Source organism: Syngnathus leptorhynchus, unplaced genomic scaffold (genome assembly GCF_054491065.1).
Source record: "Syngnathus leptorhynchus isolate UIUO unplaced genomic scaffold, UIUO_Slep HiC_scaffold_38, whole genome shotgun sequence".
NCBI classification, from domain to species: domain Eukaryota; kingdom Metazoa; phylum Chordata; class Actinopteri; order Syngnathiformes; family Syngnathidae; genus Syngnathus; species Syngnathus leptorhynchus.
This window is the reverse complement of record NW_028232005.1, coordinates 20,001-29,286: the sequence shown is the minus strand read 5'-3', so window position 1 is coordinate 29,286 and position 9,286 is coordinate 20,001.

The following is a 9,286-nucleotide window of genomic DNA, read 5'->3' as shown; positions in this document are numbered from 1 at the left end:
CTTTTTGCCAAGTTGGCTGTGAGCTCCAGGAGGAGACCGTTATTTTTCGTCATTCGAGGCCGACTGCGGAACCGGCGCTGGGCGGACGCCAAAGCTCGGCAGGGCCGTGGGCACTTAGAAACTTTTTGCCAAGTTGGCTGTGAGCTCCAGGAGGAGACCGTCATTTTTCGTCATTCGAGGCCGACTGCGGAACCGGCGCTGGGCGGATGCCAAAGCTCGGCAGGGCCGTGGGCACTTAGAAACTTTTTGCCAAGTTGGCTGTGAGCTCCAGGAGGAGACCGTTATTTTTCGTCATTCGAGGCCGACTGCGGAACCGGCGCTGGGCGGACGCCAAAGCTCGGCAGGGCCGTGGGCACTTAGAAACTTTTTGCCAAGTTGGCTGTGAGCTCCAGGAGGAGACCGTTATTTTTCGTCATTCGAGGCCGACTGCGGAACCGGCGCTGGGCGGATGCCAAAGCTCGGCAGGGCCGTGGGCACTTAGAAACTTTTTGCCAAGTTGGCTGTGAGCTCCAGGAGGAGACCGTCATTTTTCGTCATTCGAGGCCGACTGCGGCACCGGCGCTGAGCGGACGCCAAAGCTCGGCAGGGCCGTGGGCACTTAGAAACTTTTTGCCAAGTTGGCTGTGAGCTCCAGGAGGAGACCGTTATTTTTCGTCATTCGAGGCCGACTGCGGAACCGGCGCTGGGCGGACGCCAAAGCTCGGCAGGGCCGTGGGCACTTAGAAACTTTTTGCCAAGTTGGCTGTGAGCTCCAGGAGGAGACCGTTATTTTTCGTCATTCGAGGCCGACTGCGGAACCGGCGCTGGGCGGACGCCAAAGCTCGGCAGGGCCGTGGGCACTTAGAAACTTTTTGCCAAGTTGGCTGTGAGCTCCAGGAGGAGACCGTCATTTTTCGTCATTCGAGGCCGACTGCGGAACCGGCGCTGAGCGGACGCCAAAGCTCGGCAGGGCCGTGGGCACTTAGAAACTTTTTGCCAAGTTGGCTGTGAGCTCCAGGAGGAGACCGTTATTTTTCGTCATTCGAGGCCGACTGCGGAACCGGCGCTGGGCGGACGCCAAAGCTCGGCAGGGCCGTGGGCACTTAGAAACTTTTTGCCAAGTTGGCTGTGAGCTCCAGGAGGAGACCGTTATTTTTCGTCATTCGAGGCCGACTGCGGAACCGGCGCTGGGCGGACGCCAAAGCTCGGCAGGGCCGTGGGCACTTAGAAACTTTTTGCCAAGTTGGCTGTGAGCTCCAGGAGGAGACCGTTATTTTTCGTCATTCGAGGCCGACTGCGGAACCGGCGCTGGGCGGACGCCAAAGCTCGGCAGGGCCGTGGGCACTTAGAAACTTTTTGCCAAGTTGGCTGTGAGCTCCAGGAGGAGACCGTCATTTTTCGTCATTCGAGGCCGACTGCGGCACCGGCGCTGAGCGGACGCCAAAGCTCGGCAGGGCCGTGGGCACTTAGAAACTTTTTGCCAAGTTGGCTGTGAGCTCCAGGAGGAGACCGTTATTTTTCGTCATTCGAGGCCGACTGCGGAACCGGCGCTGGGCGGACGCCAAAGCTCGGCAGGGCCGTGGGCACTTAGAAACTTTTTGCCAAGTTGGCTGTGAGCTCCAGGAGGAGACCGTCATTTTTCGTCATTCGAGGCCGACTGCGGCACCGGCGCTGAGCGGACGCCAAAGCTCGGCAGGGCCGTGGGCACTTAGAAACTTTTTGCCAAGTTGGCTGTGAGCTCCAGGAGGAGACCGTTATTTTTCGTCATTCGAGGCCGACTGCGGAACCGGCGCTGGGCGGACGCCAAAGCTCGGCAGGGCCGTGGGCACTTAGAAACTTTTTGCCAAGTTGGCTGTGAGCTCCAGGAGGAGACCGTCATTTTTCGTCATTCGAGGCCGACTGCGGCACCGGCGCTGAGCGGACGCCAAAGCTCGGCAGGGCCGTGGGCACTTTGCCACTTTTTCGCCACAATTGGCTGTGAGCTCCAGGAGGAGACCGTTATTTTTCGTCATTCTAGGCCGGTTGCAGAACCGGCGCGGCTCGGATGCACGAGCCCGCAGAGCCGTGGGCACTTAGAAAAATTTCAGAGAGGCGACACTTTGCCATTTTTTCAGAGAGGTGACACTTAGTCGTTTTTTCGAAAGTTGACACTTAGCCGTTTTTTCGAAAGTTGACACTTAGTCGTTTTTTCGAAAGTTGACACTTAGTCGTTTTTTCGCCAAAGTGCCCACCTCCAGCGCGTGCCACGGCGCTTTCCAGGTCTTCTATCCGACCTTGTGCTGTCGAGGACGGCGTGTCCGACGCCGTGGGGAGACCAGCACCATCTCCTCCATACTCGTAAACGAGGTGCTTTGGAAAACGGGGGGAAAGTCGATGAGTACACTGACTACTGGGACCATTTCATTGTACTCTGGCGCACCTGAAGACCAAAAAAGGTACTGCACCTTAGCCCGGGTACCTCACCCCCTGGTACCTCGAGGTGAGCTCCAGGGAGAGAGGCTGATTTTTTGCTTTTTGAGGCCGACCACCGAACCGGCGCGGGGCGGACTCACAAGCCCCGCAGAGCCGTGGGCACTTAGTCGTTTTTTCGAAAGTTGACACTTAGTCGTTTTTTCGCCGATTTTGCTGGGACCTCCAGGCGAGGACCGGCGTTTTTCGTCTTCCGGGTCCGACCCGGGAACCAGCGCCGAGCGGACACATTCGCTCGCTAGTGCCGTTGGCACTTAGAAAATTTTTCGTTTGTCATGAGCTCCGGGCGGAGACCGGCGTTTTTCGTCTTCCGGGTTCGACCCGGGAACCAGCGCCGAGCGGACACATTCGCTCGCTAGTGCCGTTGGCACTTAGAAAATTTTTCGTTTGTCATGAGCTCCGGGCGGAGACCGGCGTTTTTCGTCTTCCGGGTTCGACCCGGGAACCAGCGCCGAGCGGACACATTCGCTCGCTAGTGCCGTTGGCACTTAGAAAATTTTTCGTTTGTCATGAGCTCCGGGCGGAGAGCGGCGTTTTTCGTCTTCCGGGCTCGACCCGGGAACCAGCGCCGAGCGGACACATTCGCTCGCTAGTGCCGTTGGCACTTAGAAAATTTTTCGTTTGTCATGAGCTCCGGGCGGAGAGCGGCGTTTTTCGTCTTCCGGGTTCGACCCGGGAACCAGCGCCGAGCGGACACATTCGCTCGCTAGTGCCGTTGGCACTTAGAAAATTTTTCGTTTGTCATGAGCTCCGGGCGGAGAGCGGCGTTTTTCGTCTTCCGGGTTCGACCCGGGAACCAGCGCCGAGCGGACACATTCGCTCGCTAGTGCCGTTGGCACTTAGAAAATTTTTCGTTTGTCATGAGCTCCGGGCGGAGACCGGCATTTTTCGTCATTCGAGGCCGACGGGGGAACCAGCCGGAGCGGACACGTTTGCTCGGAAGAGCCGTTGGCACTTAGAAAAAATTCCGTGTCTCGTGAGCTCCAGGGGGGACAGGCTGGTTTTATTCATCCGTAGCCGACATGGGAACCAGCGCGGAGCGGATTGGTGTTGCGCTGCCATATACCTCATCTCTCTCAAGAGTCCCCCCCTTATACGTGCCGATGGTGTTTTGGAAAACGGGGGGTAACTGGATGAGTACACTGACTAGTGGGACCAAGTACACTAATAGCCCCTGGTACCTAAAATGGAAGTATAGAGGCCGACTTTCGGGCAAGATCACGCCGGGTTAGGCTTCCAGGACCTCGGCTAAGCAATTTTAACGGGTTGCCCGGTTCTTTTTTGAACCAGCCCGGTTCTTTTTTTTTATCCAGCCCGGTTCTTTTTACACTTCCAGCTGGAGCTCGGGAGCGGCTTTTTGCACAAGATCACGCCGTGTTAGGCTTCCAGGACCTCGGCTAAGCAATTTTAACGGGTCGCCCGGTTCTTTTTTGATCCAGCCCGGTTCTTTTTTTTATCCAGCCCGGTTCTTTTTACACTTCCAGCTGGAGCTTGGGAGCGGCTTTTTGCACAAGAACACGCCGTGTTAGGCTTCCAGGACCTCGGCTAAGCAATTTTAACGGGTCGCCCGGTTCTTTTTTGATCCAGCCCGGTTCTTTTTTTATCCAGCCCGGTTCTTTTTACACTTCCAGCTGGAGCTCGGGAGCGGCTTTTTGCACAAGATCACGCCGGGTTAGGCTTCCAGGACCTCGGCTAAGCAATTTTAACGGGCCACCCGGTTCTTTTTTTTTATCCAGCCCGGTTCTTTTTTTTATCCAGCCTGGTTCTTTTTACACTTCCAGCTGGAGCTCGGGAGCGGCTTTTTGCACAAGATCACGCCGTGTTAGGCTTCCAGGACCTCGGCTAAGCAATTTTAACGGGTCGCCCGGTTCTTTTTTGATCCAGCCCGGTTCTTTTTTTTATCCAGCCTGGTTCTTTTTACACTTCCAGCTGGAGCTCGGGAGCGGCTTTTTGCACAAGAACACGCCGTGTTAGGCTTCCAGGACCTCGGCTAAGCAATTTTAACGGGTCGCCCGGTTCTTTTTTTTTATCCAGCCCGGTTCTTTTTTTATCCAGCCCGGTTCTTTTTACACTTCCAGCTGGAGCTCGGGAGCGGCTTTTTGCACAAGATCACGCCGTGTTAGGCTTCCAGGACCTCGGCTAAGCAATTTTAACGGGTCGCCCGGTTCTTTTTTGATCCAGCCCGGTTCTTTTTTTTATCCAGCCTGGTTCTTTTTACACTTCCAGCTGGAGCTCGGGAGCGGCTTTTTGCACAAGATCACGCCGTGTTAGGCTTCCAGGACCTCGGCTAAGCAATTTTAACGGGTCGCCCGGTTCTTTTTTGATCCAGCCCGGTTCTTTTTTTTATCCAGCCTGGTTCTTTTTACACTTCCAGCTGGAGCTCGGGAGCGGCTTTTTGCACAAGAACACGCCGTGTTAGGCTTCCAGGACCTCGGCTAAGCAATTTTAACGGGTCGCCCGGTTCTTTTTTTTATCCAGCCCGGTTCTTTTTTTATCCAGCCCGGTTCTTTTTACACTTCCAGCTGGAGCTCGGGAGCGGCTTTTTGCACAAGATCACGCCGTGTTAGGCTTCCAGGACCTCGGCTAAGCAATTTTAACGGGTCGCCCGGTTCTTTTTTGATCCAGCCCGGTTCTTTTTTTTATCCAGCCCGGTTCTTTTTACACTTCCAGCTGGAGCTTGGGAGCGGCTTTTTGCACAAGAACACGCCGTGTTAGGCTTCCAGGACCTCGGCTAAGCAATTTTAACGGGTCGCCCGGTTCTTTTTTGATCCAGCCCGGTTCTTTTTTTATCCAGCCCGGTTCTTTTTACACTTCCAGCTGGAGCTCGGGAGCGGCTTTTTGCACAAGATCACGCCGGGTTAGGCTTCCAGGACCTCGGCTAAGCAATTTTAACGGGCCGCCCGGTTCTTTTTTTTTATCCAGCCCGGTTCTTTTTTTTATCCAGCCTGGTTCTTTTTACACTTCCAGCTGGAGCTCGGGAGCGGATTTTTGCACAAGATCACGCCGTGTTAGGCTTCCAGGACCTCGGCTAAGCAATTTTAACGGGTCGCCCGGTTCTTTTTTGATCCAGCCCGGTTCTTTTTCCACTTCCAGCTGGAGCTCAGCAGCGGCTTTTTGCACAAGATCACGCCGGGTTAGGCTTCCAGGACCTCGGCTAAGCACTTCTAACGGGTCGCCCGGTTCTTTTTTTGAACCAGCCCGGTTCTTTTTACACTTCCAGCTGGAGCTCAGCAGCGGCTTTTTGCACAAGATCACGCCGGGTTAGGGTTCCAGGACCTCGGCTAAGCAATTTTAAAGGGCCGCCCGGTTCTTTTTTTGATCCAGCCCGGTTCTTTTTACACTTCCAGCTGGAGCTCAGCAGCGGCTTTTTGCACAAGATCACGCCGGGTTAGGCTTCCAGGACCTCGGCTAAGCACTTCTAACGGGCCCTGGTCCACCCCTGCCAGTGCATTTCAAAACTTGGCATTAATTTCGACCTAAGAGACGAAGTCTGATTTTTTTCTACCACTTGGGCGGCCTTTTTGCACCCAGAACACCCGCACCGGCACCATAAATTCGAAGGGTGCCGAGTGCGTCGGCGCAGATTCTGCGACGGAGTGACACTTCCCTCTTGTGGACATTCGGCGGTAGGTGAAATGCGCACTCGGTCTTCTCTTTTCTTTTCCTTCCAGTGAAACTTTGGCAACATTCTGCGAGCTGCTGGCTTCCAGAACCTCGGCCAAGCAGGTGGAGGATTTTTTTCCACTTCCAGCTGGAGGTGAGGAGGGACTTTTTGGGCAAGATCACGCCGACTTAGCAAGCAAGGTGGAAGTGCCAGCATGCTCCGTGGCTGGAAGTGTGGATGTGCCAGCACCCTCCCTGCCTATGGAAGTGTGGAGCTCCAGCACCCTCCCTGCCTATGGAAGTGTGGAGCTCCAGCACCCTCCCTGCCTATGGAAGTGTGGAGCTCCAGCACCCTCCCTGCCTATGGAAGTGTGGAGCTCCAGCACCCTCCCTGCCTATGGAAGTGTGGAGCTCCAGCACCCTCCCTGCCTATGGAAGTGTGGAGCTCCAGCACCCTCCCTGCCTATGGAAGTGTGGAGCTCCAGCACCCTCCCTGCCTATGGAAGAGCCACCTCCGCGGGCATGCTGCTCAACCACGCCGGCCCAGAGTTCCAGCCGCTCGGCTACACTCTCTCACAAGCCCCGCCTGGAGCTCCCCAGCCCGCCCCTGGTACCTCAACTACCGAGGCCAGCCGCTCGACCAGGCCGGCCCAGAGTTCCAGCCGCTCGGCTTCACTCTCTCACAAGCCCCGCCTGGAGCTCCCCAGCCCGCCCCTGGTACCTCAACTACCGAGGCCAGCCGCTCGACCAGGCCGGCCGAGAGTTCCAGCCGCTCGGCTTCACTCTCTCACAAGACCCGCCTGGAGCTCCCCGCCCCACCCCTGGTACCTCAACTACCGAGGCCAGCCGCTCGACCACGCCGGCGCAGAGTTCCAGCCGCTCGGATAAGCTCTGTCACTCACCCGCCGCGCAGCCACCGGTAACGGGGAAATGTCGCCGCCTGGCGGACACGCCCTTGTAAATGAATGGGCTTTCGCACTTAGTGCAATTTTCGCCAACTCTCTGACTGGAGCTATGGAAGTATGGAGCTATGGAGCCACCAGCCACCCAGGCTGGAGCTATGGAGCCATGGAGCTCTGGTGCTATGGAGCTATGGAGCTCTGGTGCTATGGAGCTATGGAGCTCTGGAGCTATGGAGCCCTGGAGCTCTGGAGGTATGGAGCTATGGTGCTATGGAGCTCTGAAGCCATGGAGCTCTGGTGCTATGGAGCTCTGGAGCTCTGGAGGTATGGAGCTCTGGAGGTATGGAGCTATGGAGCCCTGGAGCCCTGGAGCTATGGAGCCCTGGAGCTATGGAGCCCTGGAGCCCTGGAGCTATGGAGCCCTGGAGCTATGGAGCTATGGAGCCCTGGAGCTATGGAGCTATGGAGCTCTGGTGCTATGGAGCTATGGAGCTCTGGTGCTATGGAGCTATGGAGCTCTGGTGCTATGGAGCTATGGAGCTCTGGTGCTATGGAGCTATGGAGCTCTGGTGCTATGGAGCTATGGAGCTCTGGTGCTATGGAGCTATGGAGCTCTGGTGCTATGGAGCTATGGAGCTCTGGTGCTATGGAGCTATGGAGCTCTGGTGCTATGGAGCTATGGAGCTCTGGTGCTATGGAGCTATGGAGCTCTGGTGCTATGGAGCTATGGAGCTCTGGTGCTATGGAGCTATGGAGCTCTGGTGCTATGGAGCTATGGAGCTCTGGTGCTATGGAGCTATGGAGCTCTGGTGCTATGGAGCTATGGAGCTCTGGTGCTATGGAGCTATGGAGCTCTGGTGCTATGGAGCTATGGAGCTCTGGTGCTATGGAGCTATGGAGCTCTGGTGCTATGGAGCTATGGAGCTATGGAGCTCTGGTGCTATGGAGCTATGGAGCTCTGGTGCTATGGAGCTATGGAGCTCTGGTGCTATGGAGCTATGGAGCTCTGGTGCTATGGAGCTCTGGTGCTATGGAGCTATGGAGCTCTGGTGCTATGGAGCTCTGGAGCTCTGGAGGTATGGAGCTATGGAGCTATGGAGCCACCAGCCAGCACCCTCCGTGGCTGGATCAATGGAAGTGTTTTAGGTACCAGGCAGCCAAAGGGCCGAGGCCTCACGCTCGACCACGCCGGCGCAGAGTTCCAGCCGCTCGGATAAGCTCTGTCACTCACCCGCCGCGCAGCCACCGGTAACGGGGAAATGTCGCCGCCTTGTGGACACGCCGTTGTAAATGAATGGGCTTTCGCACTTAGTGCAATTTTAGCACACTCTCTGACTGGAGCTATGGAAGTATGGAGCTATGGAGCCACCAGCCACCCAGGCTGGAGCTATGGAGCTATGGAGCTCTGGTGCTATGGAGCTATGGAGCTCTGGTGCTATGGAGCTATGGAGCTCTGGTGCTATGGAGCTATGGAGCTCTGGTGCTATGGAGCTATGGAGCTCTGGTGCTATGGAGCTATGGAGCTCTGGTGCTATGGAGCTATGGAGCTCTGGTGCTATGGAGCTATGGAGCTATGGAGCCACCAGCCAGCACCCTCCGTGGCTGGATCAATGGAAGTGTTTTAGGTACCAGGCAGCCAAAGGGCCGGGGCCTCACGCTCGACCACGCCGGCGCAGAGTTCCAGCCGCTCGGATAAGCTCTGTCACTCACCCGCCGCGCAGCCACCGGTAACGGGGAAATGTCGCCGCCTGGCGGACACGCCGTTGTAAATGAATGGGCTTTCGCACTTAGTGCAATTTTAGCCAACTCCGTGGCTGCAAGTATGGAAGTATGGAGCTATGGAGCCACCAGCCAGCACCCTCCGCGGCTGGAGCTATGGAGCTCCGGGGCTATGGAGCTCCGGGGCTATGGAGCTCCGGGGCTATGGAGCTATGGAGCTCCGGGGCTATGGAGCTCCGGGGCTATGGAGCTCCGGGGCTATGGAGCTCCGGGGCTATGGAGCTATGGAGCTCCGGGGCTATGGAGCTCCGGGGCTATGGAGCTCCGGGGCTATGGAGCTCTGGAGCTATGGAAGTATGGATGATCCAGCACCCTCCGTGGCTGACCGCTGGTGCTCGGGGCCGGTGAACTCGGCACCCGCCTCCGGCGGGTGCCTCGGTGACCGCCGTCGCTTGGGGCCAGTGAACTCGGCACCCGCCTTCGGCGGGTGCCTCGGTGACCGGTTGTCGCTTGGGGCCAGTGAACTCGGCACCCGCCTTCGGCGGGTGCCTCGGTGACCGGTTGTCGCTTGGGGCCAGTGAACTCGGCACCCGCCTTCGGCGGGTGCCTCGGTG